The sequence below is a fragment of the Monomorium pharaonis genome, chromosome 2 (genome assembly GCF_013373865.1).
Source record: "Monomorium pharaonis isolate MP-MQ-018 chromosome 2, ASM1337386v2, whole genome shotgun sequence".
NCBI classification, from domain to species: Eukaryota; Metazoa; Arthropoda; class Insecta; order Hymenoptera; family Formicidae; genus Monomorium; species Monomorium pharaonis.
The window spans coordinates 22579177-22604183 of NC_050468.1; the positions used below are offsets into that span (position 1 = coordinate 22579177).

General features: G+C 35.0%; 1 protein-coding gene across 1 annotated transcript in view; it reads left to right on the plus strand.

The window, feature by feature from the left end:
• The window catches only part of LOC105831364 (proteoglycan Cow), a 124852-nt gene that overhangs the window by 12522 nt on the left and 87323 nt on the right, over positions 1–25007 (plus strand). The window lies entirely within an intron of this gene.

Below are 25007 nucleotides of genomic sequence, written 5' to 3' on the forward strand. Positions count from 1 at the left end.
AATGCTGGCGCGAGGAGGAGGAGGAGGAGGAGGAGGGAGCAGAAGGGGGATGCATCGAGACGGACTGGAAGCGGGCGGAACCGGGACGATGCTGTTGGATAGTAAAATATTGGCCAGACTGGCGGGCGCCGACGAACGACTTTTTCATCGGACGCTTTCGCTTCGACGACGACCGACGACAACGAGGACGAGTACTACTACTACTGCTACTACTACTACTACTACTACTCCGATATAGGTTAGGTCTCTCCATTCTGCTCTACCTCACCCTCCTTCTCCCTCGTCCTTGTAGGTCCCCTCTTCTCCATCCGGTCGAGTTCTTTCCTTCTTTCTCGTTTGCGTTATCCGCGCTTCTTTTGCTGCCAGCCCCCGCAGACGATAGCGACGGTGTGTGCCTCCAAAACTTTCAGCTTTTCCTCCCTGCTAGAGGCATCCCAACCCTATGCATGTTTTCTGTATATTTTTTTCCATCGTTTCGCCAAACAACGACGCGGAAATAGATTTCGTTTTAATATCCTCTCCGACGACATCTTTCGATGACGAACTTGTCGAAATTTTAGTGAATCGAAAATCACGCACGAGAACACAACACCGCGAGATTCTTCTCGATATTTTTACTCGACCCACAAGAGCGTTACACTATAATCCTGAAACTTTATATACGATGTGTTTGCTCATCGACGGAAGGGACACGCGTCAACGTTTCGTATAACTTTGTGACTTCGGGAAGTCAGAGGCCACTTTTTGAGTACGTCAAATTCTGACGAAAGGACTATATCATATTTCTGTTCAACATTAACTGCAGTTATGATTTAAACATTATATTTAAAGTGTGTTGTAACTTTTATGCATATTTTAAGTATGGAGCTACCAATTATGTAACAAATGTTTAAAACATGTTTCAGAAAAAATTTAACGTAGATTTTAAGAGTAAAAATATTAATTTATCGCTTTTTGGTCGCGTATTTGGTAAAATTTATTCTTCAATAAATTGTTAGTAAAAAATAGTCGTTACATTGGAAAAAAACTGATTGCATAAATTGGAAATCTGATAGGTTCAACCAATATGTCTATTAGAAAATGAACAAATCAAAATTCTTCAGAAATTGTCAGATTAATTCCTTCTTGTTAATTGTTTCAAATCTTGAAAAAAAAAAAATAACCCAAAATTTATTTATTTAAATATCAGAATAATTTTTTCATGAAAAAAATGTCTAATGAATATAATAAGTTTTGTAGACTTAACCAAAAAATTTTTATTAAATTTTTTAAGTCTATTAAATATTTTTTAATTTTTAATGGATAATTTTGCCTAATACAATATTTAATTGAACGAACAAAATATACATACTCATACATTGATATGATTTTATTGCATAAAATGTTTAATATTTTAAAACAATGCAATGTGCATGATTTTGTTGACATTTATTCCCTGTTTGTTATAGCGCATTGTATTTATTTCTATAAATCGCCATATTACTATTCATACAGTGAACTCGAGCGAACGTTTCGTCGCGTGTCATTTCGTCGCGTTTAAAACACTAATAAATGTTCCCTGTGAACAATTAATAATTATCAATCTACGAGATTAACTCGAGCAGTTAACATCATCTCTCTCTCTTTCGTACCTAAGTTGATTGGCTGTTTATCAAGGCGTTATTTCGCTCCATTTATTTTTTTTAAGTGGATATTAAAATTGTTTAGAATAAAAATTCAAGGAACCATCCTATCAGTTCTTCAGCAAGTATTGAAAAAATGAAAAACTTGAAAATAGAGTAAGAGAAGATGTACAAAGTCAGCAACAAAAGAATGTTTGAAGAGATTAACCCAGACAATTCTGGAATGCCAGAACAGAATAGGTGTGGCAGAAAGCAGAATCCAAGCGTTGCAAGAGATTAGAAGGGATTAGGCCATTCAAATGGTACATACAACCACTTCTCACATTTCTCCAACTAACGGAAAAGAGGAAAAGAGAGCTAGATATATTTTCACCAGAACCAATACCGCGTACAGAAAAGAGAAAACGGACGGATCTAAATTTCTTTTGCTTTCACAAAAGGATTGAGCGTCAAAAAATGATAACAAGATTTATTTAAAAAGAGAGGATTAAAATTATACTGTGTATTATATCGTTTTATAATACTTACTGTGATAATTATATCATTAAAGTTACTTAAATTTGAACATATCTTACATCACGTTTTGAACTTTTCGTCGATTTGAGTATAATTTTCTCATATACGGCATAGAAAAATAAATTAATTGTCGAAGTGATAAAAACCCGTAATATATTTGTTGTAATAATATTTCATGTATTTCGCGAAATTCATGTGTTTGAATATGCAACACAAACTTTTAGCTGTTTATTTGGAACAGTTTATCACATTTTAATTAGCTATTAAATTGACTCTATTAATTATATTGCTTAATTATATGGTATCAATACGAGATTGGCCGAAGTTATCCGCCTAGTTAACGATAAATTTGGAAAGCCAGCAATCAAACAACCGTATGTATCACAGCTTTTTTGTGCTAGTTTTTCGTTACAATGTAGCAAAATACACATGTAACTGTCGGGGATGCTGTTTAAAAAATCCGATTTATATTCTGACAATTAGGCCCTGCGCATTAATAAATACGAATAAGATGTTAGATAAATGTGTCATATAAGACACCGCGTAATTTATATTATTTATTTATGATATTCTCCTTGAAAAAATTGATTCTAAAATTCTAATTTCTATGCGCGCTAATATGCGCGTGATTATAATTAACTGAATTTTCGCAAGTGAGCGTTGTGAAAATACAAGGGAATCTGGAAAGAGGAGGAGAAGAAGGAGGAGAAGAAAACTTGAAAGACAATTATATAATGACAATATGTGTATTATACACGCGTGTACACACACACACACACACACACACACACACACACACACACACACACACACACACACAGAGAGAGAATGTTCCATTTTAAATTTTTCGAAAATTGTAGAAAATATGGAAAAAAGGTTCATATGGAAAACAAATAATTGTAAAATTAATTTTTTTTAATTATTTGTTTTTTAGAGATTATACAACGTCTGTTTGAAACCTATAAAATCGACTTCTAACATTAACATGGTATTTTTATAAGGAAAGATTTTGGAACGTATATTGCAGATTTTGAAAAGAAAATTTGATATTATATAATATCAAGAGCTTGATGCTATAAAAGTAATGTGTAATATTCAGGTGCCAATGGATTCAAGGATTAAAGTTACAATTTTAAAATTTGGAATGACCATACTAGACAGATATCACAGGTAATGGACGAAGCTTTACATAATCAATTTAATCATAGTATCAAGTATTCTCTCAAACTCGCAGTTTTTATTATATACATAAAAAATATATATTTAAGAAATATAACTTAATGTGTTTTGATCATTTTAAACGATTTATTTTATTTTATACTTAAAAAATATATATAAATGTCAAAAAAATAAATTTTTGAAAATGTGTTTTGCGAGTGTATTTTGTAGAATCATAAAACAAATTAAAAACATGAAAAAAAATAAAAAATAAGGAAAAATTAGTAGATATTAAATTATTTTGGTTTTGAAAAGTAAAGGAAAAAAAAGCAAAGTTGTAACTTTAACTTGTGACCCATTAGCACATAAATGTTATTTTTATGGCATCAAATTTTACATCTTAATATTGAACTTTTCAAAATCCGTAAGACATTGTCCGAATCTTTTCTTATTAGACTTTTCCAAGTCCGTATTACCATTTCATCTAACGTTATCCCGTTTTCAAACTCATGATACGGAAACTGCATGAAATACTATTCCTTTTGTCCTTATAACCAAAAATTAATAAGAATCTATATCCTATATTGCTCGTGCAAAGAATAATTCTGCGTCTCACGAAGTGTCCACTGTGCAACACAAGCATAGTCACAACTGTATTTTTGTAACATAAACGGTTTTTATTGCCACATTGTATTCTCGTCTTGATGGCATACCACATTGCCGTCATAAAGATTTTGCTCTGGTATAAAAAGAGTAACTTTGATCTCCTGGTAAATTCAGGAATACGTGGTGCAGAATGTAGCGGAGTGCGTTTCGACAGTTACGTGTATTACGCGTACGTAAACTGAAACCAGGAGAACATTTGTACGAATTGTGACGTTGTTACACATATCACATCTAATTAATTAGATTACTCGGCCTATATAGCCTATTTGTATGGCGCAAGGAATTGTATTTCGCATAACTCTCTGGCCACACGAGATACCCGCGTGCAAATATACTAGAGTTTAATTTGAATATGTTACCACATCGCAACATGCAGTTTCGTTTAAATAATAATATTATAAATTAACAATTCTGTTTATTAGAAGGCAGTGTAATCATAAAACATTTAATGAGTAATAATGTAAAGATGCAAAACAGTATTCCTCATAAAGAACACTATGGTTCATATTTTTGTCATACATTTTGCCGAATTAAATTAATTAGTTAATTATTATTAATACGCATTTATAACTTAATTAGATATTAAACTAATGGAACCACTATAAAATCAGAAGAATTTATAGATCAAATTGGCATTTATTTGACGCTAACACTTTGAAAATTAAACGATGATTATATTTAAAATAAAGCACTTTTTCTATTATATGAAGAATGTTTACAAAAAATTTCATATGTATATATATTAATATACAACGAGGAAAAATGTTTATTTATGATGAAGATTTTTCATCCGTAGCATATATATGAATCAGTAAAATAACTTGCTCTCACTTATGTATTTCGAACTTTATTTTAAAATTACTGACACATAAATTTTTGAGAAATTGACTTATAAGTCATGCGGAAACATTTCGATGAAGACGGTAACGTTTAAAAGCAAGAGGAATAATTTTTTTCCGGTAGAAATAACACGATACGAGAAATATTGAAGAAGACGCCGGGCTTTTCATGCGTTCTTCCTTCGTCTGTAAAATTTTGAGCCGAAATCAACTCGCTACGAATTTTTGAACTACCTTTCGTTTCCCCGAGGGTCTGTTTGCTTCAAGATTCGAGTTTTGGCAATGGCTGTCTTTGGCAGTGCCGTTCGATATTCCCTCTGCGAGACCGCCGTGTATGTTCGGAGGTGGCGAAACACTTTTTTTTTTCTATCCAGTGGGAAGCGAGAGGTCTAGAGGTTGAGCGGTCGCTGTTTGCGTTCTTTTACAAGCGCGAAATAAATTCAAGAGATAAAATAAATTCGAGAAACAGCACGCGCGCGCTATTCTTTGCGCCTTGTTGGTACAAAGGATACGAATGTAGGTCGCGATATACGATTTCTTCTCTTACGGATTCGGTGTCTATGGCCCGTGTCCTCACCTCATTTTTCACATGAAACCATGAATGTTCATGTCACGAAGAGCTGTGCGGTGACACGGTGAACGCCAAGAGCAAAATCTTTATCTGCATAATACAACTTGATATTTCTCCCTTTCTGCATCTCTTTCTATTTCTCTTTTATATTTATTTATTCAGGCAATATATGCAACTGAATAAATAAAATGCAATTTAAAAGAAGTCACGTGCTGTATGAAAAATGACTCATGTAACTCATATCGTAGCACCTGATTCGCAAATAAATCACATGGCGATTCCATTATTGATAGACTACTTTTTTATTAATGGCAGGCCAATTTATTTTATTATAAATACCTCGTGAATTTTAACATTTCAGCTTCTGCTTGTATATCACAACTGAGCATGGTGGTAATTCTAACGTTACTAGGTAAAAGTTATTAATAATTATTTAATAATTAATCTCTCCGAATAATATCGAGTTAGTTATCGATGGTGGTCGTGAGATCCTTTGTTTCTTTGCGCCTTGTAACCATCGTAATCTTATTACACGCACGTCAATCGATCGTGGATCGAAATGAAAGTGTCGGTGCTCGACTCGCGTAGCGATAACGACAAACTACAAAAGCGCACCGCTCGGCGCAATCTCGACATCGTTATTCCGACAACATAGTTCCGCAGGTTAGCTCGCTCCACGCTTTTCCTCTTGCACCTTTATCTTATCACGGCACCGCCGTGACAAAACGGAGGGTTGTTTTCGCCGTTTACCCCTAACTCTTACGCTGCGTCGACCGCGTCAAGCAATAGTCGTGTCCGTGTTTGCAAGACGGTGCGCGATTACTTGAACGTCTGAAACTCGCCGTTACGTCGCTCGTACCGCTTTCCATTAATTGTTTCACTTTCTTTCTCTCTTTCTCTCTCTCTCTCTCTCTCTCTCTCTCTCTCTCTCTCTCTCTCTCTCTCTCTCTACATATATACTATATATCGTGCCCGTACGAAATTGTGCGTAATTGGCATTAATCGTGACTGTGAGCGATTGAGGAGCGTTATAGAATTTTATCATGACAGCGTCGATTTGCCAGCATGACTGACGATGACAGTTCATGCACGTGTAAACATAGCAACGTAATTCTCGGTTAGGGATATATTTTCGAGATGTATTATTTCTATATCTGTAAGAACTTTTTTAAGAAATCTCGTTTTCTTTGTTTCTCTCGAAAACATTTCAACGGATATTAATACATATAACATATTAACCAAGAGTAAACAGTAACATTTTTACTATTTATTTACATTAATCAAACTTATATTGCATAAGCGTTAATATTTAGTTGAATCTTCAAGAAAAAAATGTTTGTAGTAATTTCTTCCATAAAAGATAATTCCATTGTCAATATCGTAAATTGGAATGGTATTCTTGGAGTTAATATCGAACTTTGGTAAACAATAATTCGCGATCCTCTAGTCTTAAGGATATGCTTGGTAAATATTAGGTAAATATTTCCGTAGATTGCGAAACTTAAGCTTATTTGGTTTAATATTAGGTTGGCCGAATGTTTTTTTATCATTTATATTACTCGTAAAGTTATTTTTTATGAAATAATCTTTTTGATTTTGCACTGGAAAAAAATAGGTATATGATATTTGAAACTATAATGGCATAGTTAAAAGAAAGTTGGAATATTATTTTTATAATAAATATTACTAAAATGTTTTAGTAATTTTAGTAACATTTTAGTAATGTTTAGTAAAAAAATGGTATTCTGAACTATTTTTTTTTATTATGCCATTACAATTCCAAATAAGCTCCATTTTTCTCTGGGTACATATAACAAAGTAACACTTTTAGAATAAGTATTATAAATATTTAAACAGTGACAAGTTTACTTCGTATAATTTACTACTTTAGATTAAATTGATACAATATTAATTAATGTTGCACAAATTGCGTAAACATTAATTACGTGAATGACCTCAATTTCTTCGAGATGAAAGTTTCAAAGTAAAATTGAATTTGTCATAATTATTTATAAGCTCATTTTATTTTATTTGACAGTAATAGTCAATAAAATATTGATTTATTGATTAAATGAATTAATAATGCTTGTCGATGACATATTTGATAAATTAGGCCTCTGTTGAAATATAGGGAGACATAAGAAAAATAGAATGAACATTTCCATTACGATAAATTTGTAAATGGATAAGAAAGCAAATATGCCTTTTTAGTATCCACATTTTGTTTAGATATTTGCGGTAAAGTAACGAGAGATCGTTTATCTTAATCTTTTTATTTAGCAATAATGATTTCCGTGTACGTATTTTGCGTTATTAAACACGGAGGAAACGTGGATATAGTTTTACGTTCACGTAGTGTATGTCAAAGAGGACGTCCCATATACTCGTGTTCGGATCAATAACGCATACGCTCCAAATCGGAGCAAACCTTGTCCAAATGAATTGCGCGAGTCTAAAAGATTTTGTACGTTTGTTAACGGACATTTTGAAAGCATCGATAATTTTTTAAATAACTCGATAAGATTTGAGTTAGGCTGTCTACTTAGACTGATTTATGTCATATATATCACCTTTTCAATATTGTGTATGTTTTAATAAATATATATGGAATATAATAATGTACGCGCGATATATTTATTTGATTGTAGGTGAAACAGGCTTGTATACTTTTAACTGCTCAACACACACACACACACACACACACACACACACACACACACACACACACACACACAAAATAGCTTCCTGTAATATCTCTTTCTTTTCTTTAAACGTTGAGAGTGCACTGATTTTATTTCAAAAGTAAAAAAGTACGTCGAGGAAAGAACAGTTTTGCTAAAGTCTTTTAGTAACGCATTGTCTAGTGAGGAAAAAAAAATCCAGACGATGGATTCAATCGTATATTTCATTATGAAGTACGTTTGATAAACGTTGTTTGTACAGTCGCGCGCACAAACTTAAGATCTCCTTTTTATCAAGAGACATGTTGTTAGTTTATGCGGAAGCGCACTGTTATACCTTATTGTTGGCAGATTGCATTTAGCGTTGTCGCATGGACGCGACATGTCGTCGCTGCACCGGAGGGATATTCCGACTCTGTATTTTGCTAGGGAGTGGCATGAACATATCGATTTTACTACACATCGCGTAAAAGCAGTCGGTGTAAACAGAAAATACTGCTGCTGCGAAGAAATTAGAACGTACTACTTGCGGCGTCCGGGGCATCCGGACGCCGCTACGTGCGGACACGAAAATTTCGTCGTCTACCTCTTCGCTTCGTTGATTTCCATTTGGTGTTCTGAGAGAGTGAGCTTTCGTGTACTTGGAGAATACATGAGATTACGTAAAATTTCACTCGGCGGTATATCGCTGTACTGCTTGCGAGAATCAAGAGTCGATAACACATCACAAGAGATAACAAAGCATGCAGAGAAGAGTTATAGTCACTGAATGCGTTCCACTCTTTTAAGTCGTATCTTATTAAAATTTTATTTTTATATATATTCATTATTTTTATATTTTTATTTAATATAAGCTACATTTGCTAACAAAAAAGATAAATAAGAATTGATTAATATAGTATAAAAATTTAACAGATTACAGCTTGTTGTGTGCGTAACATTTTTTGAAAATTAAATACAATAATATCAAATTTTAATAAATTTGTGTAACTAAAATTTGTGTTGAATAATAATTTAATTATGCAATTTTATACTAAATTTTTATATTTTATATAAAAAAGGTATAATCGTAGAATGTTACCTTTATTATGTATGCAATACACATTTGTAATTATTATAAAGATTTTTGTAAAATCTATCGAGTTTCTTAAGTTACCACAAATTTATTACAATAAATGATAGATTAATGTAAGACTGATAATAGTAAAACTAATAATTGAATGAATAAAAATATCTTAATTGTAAAAATAAATTTGCAAGTTTTATTTCGATGTCTTTTCCATTAATGTTACTTATTAATTATTAAATATTTGATCGATACAGTTTTTTGATAAATTATTAATAAAACAAAAGTTAATTAATGATTTTTTTAATTACTTTAAAAATTAATTAATTCGTAAATCCGGTACTTTCAAATGCGATACGATTTAAGAGAGAAACCAGTTGCCTAAATTGCATTTCTTTTTTAGCATATTGTTAAAAGGGTTATAATAAATTAATTTGTTGTTGAGAAATTAAACATTGTAGTAATAGGTACTTGAAACATTAAGTTCTAATTTCCAACGTTTATTGCGTACAAATTAGTATCAAATGGAAAATATAATAACAAATAAATCACATGGTACACATTTGGCAACTTTCCTCTAATTTTTACAAAAATCTAAATTATGCATGTTTGTTACTATTTTTATCATTGAATTAATAGATTATTCGAAATACCTGCTTGCGTTGTTCGAAAACAATCTTCCTCTTGTCGAACGGGGACCATTACATAGTTCGCCAATGTTGAAGCGCCGAGGATATTCATGCCGATATTTGTTCTTTCTCGTTAATTCATGTCTCCGGCGTGGATCGGTTTTCTAAGGAAAACGTTCGCGGATCGCACTCGGCGGACCAGCTACGACTACGGCGAATGAGTTTGAAACTGCTCTCGTGTAACGCAACGACGATGTCGAACGAGGCGAGTTGGAGACTGAAATTGAAACTTCGGTTCGTACTCTTCAAATACGCGGTGTAACGAGACCGGCTTCTACACGCGTTGGATTCTAATTAGAATTTCGTAGGGATTTCATTTTCCACATTCTCGGCGCCGCCGGTCCGTTCGAATCGTCGTGAACATCACTCAGATCCTCGCATCGGACCGCAAAATTGTGGCATTCTACTTTTTTTATTTGTAATCGTCGGAATGACGTTCGATCGATGTTACAGTTGAATTTGACAGTTTTCAGTAAAATTGTGTTTCTGAACTTCTTTACTGTGCCGTTGGTCGAAGGCGCTGTCGTTTATTATCGTCTACAAATAATCACGTAAAAGCCCGCTGAAATCCTTCGATACAATCCTTGACATGTTCAGAGGCCCTTTCTCTCTTTCTCTCTTTCTCTCTCGTTGAGCGACCGGGAATTAAATTCAAGAGAAAAGTTGCACTTGCGGCCGAGGGCCGTTTGTACCAAAGCGAGAGTGCTCTCTCAGCCGCTGTCCCAGGATATTGTACAAGTTAGCAGCTGCAACTGGCATTAAAACTATTGAAACGTGCCGCTCCGACGAGATCCATTTCCACGCGGAATGCCTCGTCAACGGTTCTGCGACGAAAATACAACAATGATGAAAAAAAAAACTGCATCGGCAGGGGAAGGAGGAAGGGATGGGGATGAAGAGGGAGAGGATTTTCATTTCCGTTCGGTTAATCCTCGCGCTCCTCCCTCTTTCGGGTACGATTTAATACCGTATTGTACGCATCGCGATAGCAGCGAACGCGCTAATTGTAACAAAAGCAACGTTCGCTTGATGATCAACGAAGACTTTATCACGAAGGATTTGCCCGGGGGAGATGGGGGGGGGGAGGGAGATCTGATGAGGAAGAAAAAAGAAAGGTCAGATCCCGCGGAGAAATCGAGAATGGCCGTCAACGAGTGATGAGGGAGGATCTCTTTCGTTGCAGCGGTGAAAAAGGTCGCCGTATAAATACAGCGCGGGGAAGTTTATTCGCGCGCTGCAGCAGCTCGATCCAAGTCGAGAATAATGGCCGGCTCTGGCGCATACAAATCTGCTTTGGGCGAAACGCGCATCCACTCCCGCCCGAGTGGAAGAATTCCGGCGGCGAGGTGCGAGGAGGGGAGAGGAGAGAGCTTAACGGGAGCTTAACTAACGGGGCTCGGTATATGCCTACCGTATCGTCGGCGGGATGCAGCGGAGGAGCTGGTGCAGGGCACCGGGCTGCAGATGGAAGCGCGCTCTCATTGCGGTTTAGTTTACAATTGGCGGATCTGTAAACACATTAGCCCACGCCGGCTGTGGCCGCCTCGACGCAACGCGCGTCGTTTCACCGTCCCTCTCGCTTCTCTCTCTCTCTCTCTCTCTCTCACGCTCACTCTCTCTTTCGCCCTCGACCAACCTGTTTAGAGAACGCGCCGCGATGCTGCCCGTTATGCGCTGCACGTTTCGCGTTCCGCACCGCACTCGCAATAAGCGTGCTATTGCGTTTCCCTGCCGTCGAATTGTCGCGCAAAGTACTCTGCGTTCTCGTCATCCGTCGGTGCGTCCCCTGTGCGTTTCGATGGATCTGTTCAGATTTCTCATTGCTAAGTGCGAGTGGCAAGTGTTGAAAATAACTCCAAATTTAGCTGTATAAAAATACCTCATTCCTGTAGGTGTGATTTAGCTTTTTGTGCGAAAATAACGCGCTATATACTGCGTAAAAAGGGTGAATTTGCATATTTAAACGTGTAGTTTAACACGTTTTATTATTATTTTTCCGCGGAAAAGTAAATCACATACATGAATGAGGCATTTTTTACACACTTGAGTTTTGCAGTGAAATAGCGCTGCGGTGCCAAAGAATTTTATCAAATAGATTGAACAAAGATTTTTAAATCCACGCGTATCACAATGATATAAAGGTATTAAAAAAGCAATAATACTTTAATACAACACAAAATTATTAAATCGCAAAACTTTAGCCAACATTTCTTTTATATAAAGAATCCCTTTTATAACACACTTTTATTTTCCTGACCAAATATCCTTTTGAAGAACATTGTGTGGTCAATATCAACTTGTGAAATATTTGGGGGTAAATGAAGTACGTACAAAGATTGTAGCAGAGGATTATCGTGTTTGATACAGGTATAATTACCGTAGAGAAGACCGTCCGCGACCGTTTTTTTTAACTCTTCGGACTTTTGCGTATTCGACCTGGCCAACCTGATTAACTTGTGTTGATTTTCTGTGTTCCCTTGTATAAATACGGTCAGGGTTCCGTGGCCGCGCATGTTATATAGTTCGAGAGTTACGATAGATAAAAGGCTTTTATATGCCATTCGAGTTGTGTGCATGTGGGTGTGTAGGATTAAAGCAAACATAGTATTCCAGAAACAGTTCTCTCGCTTCCTACGAAACGAGAAGCGGATTTTGTCATGACGTGCAGATGGGATGGTGTCGCCTTTTGCTCTAACGAAATCGACCTGCTAGAGATGTGTCATTTTTATATTTATTTTTTTACATACGTACGTATAGGATGTTTTGGTTTCTAAAAATTCTAAGATAATTGAAATTCCATTTTTAAATGGAAAAAAGAAAGGCGTTAGTTAGAGAATACAACATAATAGAATTTTTTCTAGATTAAGAGTTATCTCTTTAGAATATGTTTTTATTCATTTTGATGCTTCAAAAAAAGTGCATCTATACATACATGTAGATAGAAAATTTTCCAGAGAATAATGATCGGATTAGCGTATCAAAAAGTAACAAACGGATATTAAATCAGATCCGATTATGGTTTAATGGGAATAAAATTATTGAAATGTTCGAAAATGAATAGAAAATAAATACCTATTACTTCTTAAACGGATAATTCGTATCTTCGATTATTTCGATGATTTCATTCTTAATGAAGCGTAGTTGTATTTTATCTGATCTAAATATCTGTTCGTTACTTTTTGAAAGGATAATTTAATTGGATAGTTTTAGTGTACCTCTGTAAAAGATAAGTTTACAGAGAAAGATACTTTTATATTTTTTAATTGAAATAAAATGTTTTTTATTTAAACTATATAAAATTTAATTACAAATTAAATCTAAGTCTCTTTATAAATAGCAAAATGTTATTTTTATATAATTTTCAATAGTTCTTACATATTAATTATATATATTTTTTTAATAAAAATGTATAGTAATTGACTATAAGTATGTTTATAATTGGAAATTTGCAAGAGGTGATAATTTAACAGAAAAATTTCTTTCGAATTCATCAAAATAAGTTTTTTTAATTTAATGTCGTAATGGAATCTCATGTAGACGTACAAATTAAATCAAGTTGCTATTAGTTAATGTGTAAACTGACGTAATCGCGAGAATTTGCGCGCTTCTCGTGAAGGGAAAATTATTCTCGCAAATTACCATTTTGATTTGTAGCGCATGATAAATTGGATAGGCTCTCGAATTTAATGAGCAATGCGATCCACTAATATCCGGATATTCTGGAAGTACTAACGAGCATATTCCGTTCGTCTCTCTTCCTCCCCTTTCCTGTGACATGTACGATATGTAAGCTGGATTTTACATGTTGCCTGGTTTGTATCTCTAGAGACTGTCTGTCGACCTGAAGATTATGCACTTTAATGAAAAGGTATACTCATGTCTGCAGTGTGTGTCCAAAATCTACGAGGCGTCTTGAGAGAATATGGCATGTTTGCGTATAAGCTCTCGCTAAGTTTACTTCAACCTCTAAGTTGTGTATATATGTGTTTGCAGTGCTTACAGATTCTACATTTCTTTTCGAGAAAATGATGCATAGATTACAATTGGAATTTTGTTTCTTTAATAGATATCGGAAAGCAAAACAGGAAAAAAATGATTATTTTAATATTTATTATTCAAGGATTTAATAATTATTGTTACTGAAATTTTAAAATATTTTCGTATATTGAGTTTTAGAAGCGTAAACAAATGTTAAAATTACACCTCGCAAAAGTCACATTTTAAGTGGTTTTTAGATTGTCCAATTTTAGGTTTAATTAAGATATTATGCAAGTCTTATTTAATTAAAACTTGATCATAATATCTCGTCTCATAATACTCTGTGTGAAATAAACAAATTAGTAAAATGGAATAAAGAATAGAAAGGTTGAATTCATATTATTTTATTAATGACAGAGGAAAACAAAAGAGAAAATTCTGTATTCATGTATGCGAGATATAGAAAATCTCTATTTCCTGCATTCTCTTCTTTTGCATGTATACTTGCTAGATGACTTTGAATATATAAAAAACTAAAAGTTACATTTTGTCCGTGGATGAGTTATTCCCATACGCGTGCGCGGTTAATTAAAACTTTGTTCCGTCCGTCGATTCTTCAGCTCCAAGCGCGCATGCGGTTAGTTTTAATAATCCCTAAAAGTGCCGCATTAGCCTAAGTCGCCGCGAAAGCTGCTTTCGCTGGAAACTCGTAATTGCGCTAATACTATATATAATTATAAGTTATCGGGTGTGTTCATTATCCCGTGTGTCTCTCGCCCGTATTTCTGAACGCAATTAATTCGCTCGAATTTGTGTCGTCGTTACACATATTGTATTTGCACGCTTCCCGCAGAAACCTCCGTTGTACTCCCGGGCAGCTGTACCGTCGATACGATTGACATAGAATGGTACGTGCTGAATTTGATTAAGGGTAACGATAATTGCAGCCATACGTGCACGTCTGCCATGGAGGTAATCCCTTACACCGGAGGCCTCTCTGGAAGAAGCTCTTCTTTGTTCTATTTACCGCCTACAGGTATTTACTCGCTTCGTACATGCAGTTAATAAGACTGGCTGTAATGAACTCGTTTATTTGCTGGAGCTGACGGAGAAGTTTGAAACGCTTTCTCTCTTCTATTTCCTTTCCTCTCTTTCTCTCTCTTTTATTTGGCTTATTGATGTAAATTAGAATTACGTCACAACTCAGAAATTACGTATGAAGCATAAGTAAAAATATCCGTATGAGTACTACATTACTCACACACAGCACTGTATTGAAGAGTGCAATATAGCATTGAAATGTTCTCTTTGAATAATGGCTATTTGTTTTTTAATATGTAGGCCCTTCTCGGCCCACGATTGGATCACGACACATGCACTTCTTAATTTTTATTTATACAGAGATATATAAAACATTCTTCAATTCTTACATATACTTTAGCATTTTTAGAAAGTATGTGTGGATAATTGTTTATTTAAAAAATGTTATTATGAATGTGTTGTAACTGATTACAAAGCTCTTAGTTTTTCAAAGAAAACAAATGCAGGAATACGAATCATCCTATTTGCGATTGGGTCAAGTCGACGTGTACATTTGACGTGCATGAATAAATAAAAAGCAAATTTTTTAATACGAGCTTAAATTTAAGCTTAATTATGGATTTAAAATGTAGCCATTTATAATTGTTGGACGAGAAGGAAGAGCGAAGCGAACGAGACGAGAACGCGACTTCGGGATGGCAAATTTCGACAATTCACGGATACGAGACAGCGTGTTAGGAATTCGAAATGATCCTTTTTCACGGAGCACGATCATCCAGTCGACCTTGGGCCAGACACGTTTCCTCGCGCGCGTATGCCTTTCGTATACCTGGTTCCACCTGTCGACCTACTCGATACGTGCTAGCAAGAATATACAAAACGTAACTAGGTACACATTTTCTCAATTGCAAATTTTTCGAATCAAAGCTTGACCATTTTGTGCAAATATCCGGGTAGTTCACGAAAGATGAAGTGGGAATTAACAATGTTTTAAAAAAATTAAGAATTTAAATGTATTTAAGCGAACGAAATGCTTTATTCTTTACTTAATATTAAGTTAACTTATTACTAAATATTAATTTTACCTAAGTGGAATACAAAATCTAATTAACATTTGACAAATTATTATATGTAAAACTTAACTATATCGTCATAAAAGTGCAATTCTACGAGTAAAGAATAATAAAACCTGTATGAGAAATTCAGCATTAAATTATATACAGCTCGTTTTTAGAGCTTTTTTGCATTAAGACATGTAAAAAAAAGTTTTTTTATTCGTTTTTTCCATTCTTTTTGTTTTTCGTTAGGGCTGTTTTTTACAAAACATACTTTTTAAATATTTGCACGTTTTTGTTAGCTTAATGGAAAAGTTACACTTCGTCAAAAATCTGGGGGGAATTGTGTAGAATTGTTCAAAAAGTCCACAGAAAAAAGTCCACAAGAAGAGGAAAACAGTTGGAAATCCATACAATATTTCAATCTACAAATTTTTGCTATTTGATCTAACGTCACGTAGACGCAAACGTTGATTTGACACGCAGCGTGTTTTGCATTCTTCATTCGTGTCTCGTGCTTTTCTTTTTTCCATATCTTACGGCCTTATCATAGCGTTTCATTTTCCACCGGAGTCTTCCTGTAGTCGGGTCACCGTCATCGATCCACGGAAAACCACTACGTCGCGTCGTCGCCATCGCCGCTACTATCTTCCGTTTCTCCAATGCGCGATGGGGATACCAAAGTTTACTGGCAAACAGGGACACGAAGCACGTAAAGCTTCATCAACAATAAATAATGTTAGACTCGGGAACAAGATAAATTATGATTGTATTGTCTCTTATCAATTTCCCAGTTTTAGATATATTTTGTTTTGTGAATTTAGAGAAGAACAATTTTTGATAACTTTTTAATTATTTATCGAATAGTAAATTATGTTAGCCATAACATTTTTATTGTGGGAGAATTTCTTTGGACGTTTACCGACTTTTTAAAATAAACTTTTTGAAATATATTAAATATATAAATATATAAAATCATACATATTTTACAGAATAAATTTTAGAATAAATATACTTATTAACTCTTTATTTGTATCGTTATATTATGAGGAAATCCATCAGCTCGATCTTAATTATCAAATATCTAAAAATTGTATTAAATAGAAGTGTACGATATATTGCATAATTTTTCAAGTTAATATTACTGTCTTTAGTCATAACTTTTTAGTTATAATCTTTAGTTACAATTTTTTTAGTGGCAATTTTTAAGATGTTACGATTAATGTTATATATTTTGTATACATAAAATTAAATAAATCTTATGATAAAAATTTAGACATTATTCTCTACAACTGTTGAAAGATTAAATTTATTACAGTAACACGTATATAATAAAAATATTTTTGCTCTTTGCTTTTTTTAGCAGCATAGTTGTTTAAATTTGTAAAAATATTTATTTTACAAATATTATTCTAATAAAATTGTAATAGGATTTGAAAAAATATGTGATACAAATTATTTAAACTACAAAATACTAACGTATACATAGAAGATTGAGATTTTTCTGAGGAAAATGTTCCGAAACGTAACGACAGAAAACAGAGAGTTAAATCTTTTGATTCTATTTTTTAATTAATAGTAATTTGCATGCACATTTAATTCTATGAGATGTGATTAACACGTCTAAATTTGTGAATTTTAGACAGCACATGATCGAGACATTAGTTCGAACGTTTATGTGACACTATAGTGATAAAGATATCCCTCGATGATATCGGTTAAGTCGTTTTCTCTATCTATAAGGAGTTGAGATCATTGGTTTTATACGATTTCTTCGACACGTACGAAGGTAACGGCATAGGAAAGGTACGACGTGCATGGCGTACATACCGTGTGCTGCACGGAAATTCATTTCACGAAGCTCTATTTTTGTCTCACGCAGCAGATATTACATTGTAACGTATTTCTCGATGTGTCTTGTTTGTTCGTGTACAATGTACAAAAAATATTTGCATAGTCTTTCAAACGCAAAAATGAACAATCACCAAAATAGAAGAGAGAAAGAGCAATTCTAAAAATCAATTTTTGCGAAAATTTACGAGAAAATATTACGACCATATAAGACTTATTGGAATAAAAATTCAAATAGAAGAATGTATAATATATTGAAAAAGATATGTACCTTGTATATTACAATATTATGTAATATTTTTAATTGAGAAGTCATTTTTTAAATAAAGCTTTATAGGAACAAATTATTAAACTACCTAAATATTCCATGAATATGGAAATATTTTGCATATTACAGTGTATCATTGGGTTTGTGCCAAAAGTGTGAATTTGTGCTATCGTCAATTGGTTAATAATATCAATTTCACACTTTTATGAACGCATGCAACAAAATTTTTATTTAAACGAAATCTGAACTGAAATGTTTAACCTGTTATCGGTGTAATTACGTATCAATTGCGTAGTTTATATTTTACGAGAGTCTCTCGCCCTAGTGAATAGCGCGGACGGACACCCAAGTCACTTCCTCCTTCGTATTGAAAAGGCCTGTTGTAGACCTCGCACCCTACCTGGAGCCTCTTTTATCCTCGCACAACGAGCCGGCGATCAAGACGCAGGTCTGAGGTCTCTATTCGACGAATGAAGCGAAGGGTCTGCGCCTCCTTGAAAGAATCAATCTCCGCTTTTTCTTCTCTTTTCTTTCAAGCTTTACCGGCTAATGAGAAACGACCCAGCTGTGTCCCAAGAATCATTGGTCCCTTTCCAACTTACAGCGGTATCAATTTAAACGTCCAACTGGTTTCGCCGCACAACTAACGAACATAATCGGGCTAGATTTAATCCGATCTAATTAAAGTGAGTGCGCCGCGTGAATTGTCTGGCTTTTCAGTTTTTATAAATAATGACAACGTGTGAGATCGGCTAATCGTCCAATATCCATCTAGGTTTGTTGTACGATAATTTAGTATCTCGTTTAATAAATACATTTCTTTTACAACCGCCGCGTTTGCAAATATATATGTGATAGCATAAAAATTATTACATATTGTTGATATATTTATAAGGCAATCGAACTGTTGTATATCATGATTTCTTACTCAAATTTTGAAACCAGCTCCAGTCATGCGTCTTGATTATCCAGTCTTGATTATTTTAACTGTTGCTTGTATTTTAATAATTATTTAGACGGTTATTTAAAAAGTACGATATCCTTATTTGAGTTTTCGAAATTACTTCGATCTCGATTATTTGAACAATTGCTTCAATAGTTATTTAAACTATTATTTAAAAGGTGTGAGTTGTTTGTTATTCAAATGGACTCTATATGTCATACGTAGCGTTTACGCAAAGACCGCCTGTGTGCAATCATTTATGTCTGTTCCTTAATTGACCCTCATCTTGTTACGGTTGCGTACATTTGTTAGTTACCTTCGATAGGAAGGTCACCGCGAGTCAAGTGGTGCAAAATCAAACGCGATTCCATTTGCTTTATAATCCGTGAAACGATTTGCATCCGTAGATTGTGGGCGTTAGAGAAACCTTCAATTGTTTAATGAAGTCTGTAGTCCTCGACGCTCGATATCGACTTGATGCGTTGATGTTCATCCTTTATTCATCAGTCGTACTGTAAAAAGCTAGATCATCATACTTACAAATACGTGTATTGATAGTAACATCTTGAAATAAGTCTACCTTGCGAGAGAAAAATTGTTTACAAGTTAAACACATTTGCTCATGTGCTATTCTTTTTATTCTCAACTATTTATTCGAAATTTAAAAACAGAAATTCTTATGTAACGTTTTATTTTTTTTAAACATGAGTAATGATGCATTAAAAATAATGTTTATTTTCGTTTTTTCTCTTTTTTCTCTTTTTTATTGCTTAACATGATATATTATAATCTTTTTTCCTGAATGCAATATTTGTTACCTTCTCTAAAAACATTTCGCGATTGTTTTAAACACATGTCATAATAAGTTCTTACACTAATCTTTTATATCGAGTGTATTTTCAAATGTTCATTAATGCGGCACTTTAATTACTGAGAGTGCACGAACTCATGCAATTATAAGACACGTCAAACTACAATCCGACTACGTTGGAATTTGCCGACATGAACTTCCAGGCTGAGATTCGCGGGTACATCAGCCTTAACTTCAAACTAACATTCTAATTCGCTAATACGAATGCACATCATTCGTGAAAGGCGTAATATTCTCTGTGATTCAACATGGCGACTTGGCAGCTTTGTTCATTTCATGCTGACATACGATATTAGCCCTTTGAATACGACACTTGATCGATTCTGTTCGACTACAAATACTATTATAGCTCTACTAATGATGCCTCTTTATTCGCATTTATTTGAAAAATTTGATTTTGTAAAATTGTTACCTTAATACATCGCAAATATGTTTTTAAATATAATTGAATATATAATAAAATATATTTCACTTAATTGATTTTTATAATTCTTTTTAATATTTAATAACAAAACCCACAGACATTAATATGTATAAGGTGGCAAACTTTTCAGTAGAGTAGTTTGATGTAAAGTCAATTCTTTCTCGGATCGGTGCTCTTACAGAGTCTTTTAATTATAGAATGTAACAAAGAAATTGAAAAACTTTTTAACAAATTAATCCTTGTAATGCTATAGGTTTTAAATGGGTTTTATTCTAAGAGATACTTAATTGAATTATATGAGGATTTAACATCGAAGTCAAAAGACTTAACACATAAATTATTTTTACAATTACATATACTTATTATATAGCTACTTCTGGTACTTGATATAAAAATTCCTTATACCTTATACACGGCAATATTACAATGTGTGTCGACAATCTCGAAACAAGTACTATGTTTCTACTCGATTCACGTTGCCATTCTCGTCGCAACGTCGTTACTAAAAAGCCAGCCGGAATTCGGGTATGTCGATGACATTGATCGATTATCCAATCCCTCGTCATCCCGCGTTTGTCAATATCGCCCATCAAACCGGGATCATATCTCCGTCAAGTGTACCGAGAATGAAAAGATCCGCGTTCGTTAATTGCATCGACATTCATGCTCCGTCATTCTTCGCGAGTGCACGGAGGGCGCGGACACAAATATCTATCGGAAAAGATATTATGACGAAATTGCGAGATATCCCTTTTTTTTTTATTCCATTTTTTTCCATATATCGTTTTTCGATAAAGAGCGCTTCGAGAGGTACTTTAATATAAGCGACGCGCGAGGGGCGGACGATAAAAGGGATTGAGTAGCAATTGTAAAGTTGATCGCGCTACTCGGTATCCCTTATATCGCGTGATCCGTACGTAGCACTGAGAGCCGATTCGGGATCATTGCGGGCGAGAGCCCAAAGTTTCCGCGGAGGGCCGCCGAGCGCGGCTTGCAACGCGCTCTCTTTCCGTTCGCATTGGGAAATATATATTCTCGTAGAATTTGCGGAGGAAAAAGGGAGAAAATTTGTGATCAGGGGGGGAATGGGCCCGAACGGGATTTTATTCCATCCACTTGCCCGGCAGATAATGCGGGCGCGCAAATATACGACTGACGTAAAAATGATAGCTCGAAGCTCATGCGCCGCATAAAATGCACGCCTGTCGCGAGCGCAATCACGAGGATGTATTACGGTCGTATCGTTATTGGAACGTATAACAGTGCGCTCTCGCGATAGCTTGAGTGAGTTGTGTGTGGGTGCGTGTATATGTGCGCGAGTACAAAGCGCGAGTACGGCCGCAACGTCGCACGAAACGTGAGGTGGGAAATCTGTAGAGATGGGGGTCAGTTTCTCTCTTTCACGAATCTCAGCCGTGAAATCATCAGGGATGAAAACGAAATTCTAACGGAATTCCGACTCCTCGTACAACCAGCATATCTCTCTCTCTCTCTCTCTCTCTCTCTCTCTCTCTCTCTCTCTCTCTTTTGGTTGCATTTTATATTTTTTGCTTTGTATTTTTTTTTCTCTCATCAATTTTGCATGTATAATTTTTTACTATATTATTTTTTTTTAATTTTGATTAATTATTTCTTATTTCTATTATTCTATTATATATATATTCTATTATTTTGTCTGTTCTGAGAGTTCTGGGAGTTAACGCTAATAAACGCTCTGTCTGTCTCTCTCTCTTTTTCTCTTTTCGAGACCTCTTTACTTTTCAATACGATGATCGGTTGCATTTCGTATCGATTTAGGTGGAATCAAATTTTTCCGTCACGTGTATGAGAATCGTGTTATATTGTTACGCGCAAATTAGTTTCAGCCAACGTACGGCTCTTGATCGCGATAAAGCGCGTTTCGTTCGTAGCGCTCGATGGAACGCAATCTCGTCGGAGTGTACCGATTCTTTATCGGAAAGCTCATCCCTTCGTAGATCATGCGTGCAAAAGGGTGGAATAAAAATCTGCTCTTCCAAGAGCAGAGGAGAAAGAGAAACGGCGGCGCTTTGGCTTTGTGCACGAACAAAATTCCGCTGAAACAGAGTGCATATCGAGAATGCCCAATTCGGCTATGCAAAATCAACTTGGAGGATATATATATATGTATTTGCCGACGTCGATAAAAATATTTCGTTGGAAAATGTTCCTAGGTTAGTGTTTTCACTGAAATGAGATCTGACTCGCAAAGGTAGCGCGACATCCTTTAATATACGATGTTTTAAAACGAATAACTTTTTTTTGGCCAAGGGCATTATAAAAATACATACTGGAGGAGAAATGTTGCAAGATTTGTGTAAAAAAGAAATAAAAGCGCGCTTGTTTTATAACGAGAAAATGCAACTCGTTTTTCAATGTAACATTTGAAATTATTTAGAGAGAGAGAGAGAGAGAGAGAGAGAGAGAGAGAGAGAGAGAGAGAGAGAGAGAGTGTAACACATTTTAATTAATATGTAATTTGCTAGTCTTCTTTTTTTTTTAAGTAAATACTAAATGCGATTGAAGTCAATAACCTTTCTGTGTGTTTACTGATGCAAAACACACACATTTCCAACTCTAATCCGTCAAAAGTCAACTTTTGATTTTAAATAGCGGAATTTCTGCAGCGGATATCTGCATAAACAACTGCGACAGTGAGTGTGATGGATATTGCACATGCGATGTATGATATATAATTTGACTTAAAAGCGATTCGTCGCTTGTTAAAACGGAAAATATGACAGATTTATCTCGCGGCGGAGGATTAATTCGATGAAACCGTAAATGCACGTTTCCTCGCGATATCGCGCGTCATTACGAGACATTAGGGAATATTTTCTCTCGCGAGATCGCGGAAGTGCATGTCAGCGGTCGGGGCTAATCGATATATGCGCCGCTAATTCGAGCGACAAAAATTTAAGGTGAAACTGATCGCGAATTGTCGTGACGTCGCTGTAGCGAAACACACACACACACACACACACACAAAACGAGGTCGTCCTATATGATGCTCGTGATGCATTACTCTTTCACGCGCGAGCGCGCCGCGGCGCGGCGAGACGGAATTTTCGGCATACGTTGATTACGGATTGATGAACGTAGCTCGGTATGACCTATTTCGCTGATAATCGATTTTCCAAGTGCGCTCCGCTTCGCCCCTAACAAACCGATTGCTGGAACGCGCAGACCATTCGCCGGCTTTTCGAAATCATTCCTCCCTAGCCCGGCCTGCTGAGCAATTATTTGTTTATAATCCGACTATCTTTGCATGCGAGACAGATGAATTTGGATTTTACCTCTGAAATTGCGCGCGCGCGCGCGCGCGTGTATGTGCGTGCGCGCGTTTTCAGCGCGCGAGAAAATGAAGGCTCGATTAAAACGCTAGCCAAAATTCATCACGCCAAATGTCTGGATAAGAAAATATGTTGTGAAAATATATCTACACAGTAAAAAAATTTATGTTAAATTTAACAGATGTCGCCTGTCCCAAACGGTCCACAGAAATTTTTTTGTTAATTTAACATATTAAGCATATGTTAAATAGCAACATAAATATTATGTTATATTTTAACATAAAAATAAATGTAAATTTTATAATCTGGCATAATTTTTATGTAACAACTTAATGAGAAAATTATGTCAAAGTAACATATGTAACATGTTACTTTAACACTATTATAATATTAATGTAACATGTATTACGAGATTACGTGGAGAAATAACAGTCGTTCTTATATTATATAGATTAAACTCAACATTTTTTTTTGTCAATTTCAACAAATTTATTCTGTCACTGGTAACAAGGAACATATTTATTGTGTAAAAATAAAAATACGTGCACATTGTGTTACTTTTACACACTTTTTTCACTTTTTACACTTTAATTTTAATAACTTAACACTTCACTTGAATTAACACGACAGTAATATGTTAAAGTAAGCACAAGCAATTGTATTAAATTTTAACATAAAAATTTTAACAAGGAGCGATTTTAACGTAAATACAAAATTTTTGTTGTGTTAAAGTTTTTTACTGTGTATGTTAAAATGATTATTTAAACATATGTGTCCTATGATTGGAGTATATCGAGCTTCTTGAACGGAAGTTTCCGATGTGATAATGGATTTCCCTGAGAACGACATATATTCTTTTGACTTTTCATATAAGTAAAACTTATTATCGAGGAACAATATCGGAAAATCATTCATACATGTATTTTCCTCGGTGCGAGATTACGCGTGGATGTAAAGCACTCGTAAACGCGTGCTGGGCGGCAACCGCAAAACGGCTCGATTCCGAAATTGCTGAAAGAATATCGAGCCGATTAGTAATTTATGGCTGCGGGCCACGGTGGTTAGGCTGTACTGTAGCGACGGCACGTGAAATACTATTAGCTGCAAAATTCGTGGACTCACGGCGTCGTACGTGCACCGAATATTGTGAGTGCGATCGAAACAACCACCTTATTTCGAAATGTCCTATACATTTTTTTTTTAAGACCGGAAGCATTAAGGTTTTTTTTCCTCCTGATGTAGCCGGCCTTTTTTGTAGTGTTACTATTACACACGTACACACACAAACACACACACACACACAGATATTACACGTTGGCAGACGTACATACGGAAATCGTTGGCATAGTTACGAAATTGTAAAGAAGAGTTTTTAGCTTCGTTACGTGCGAGAAAAGCTCGATTAATATTGAAAATGTTTCGCGTCGCGCATATTGCGTTACACGAAATACATTACG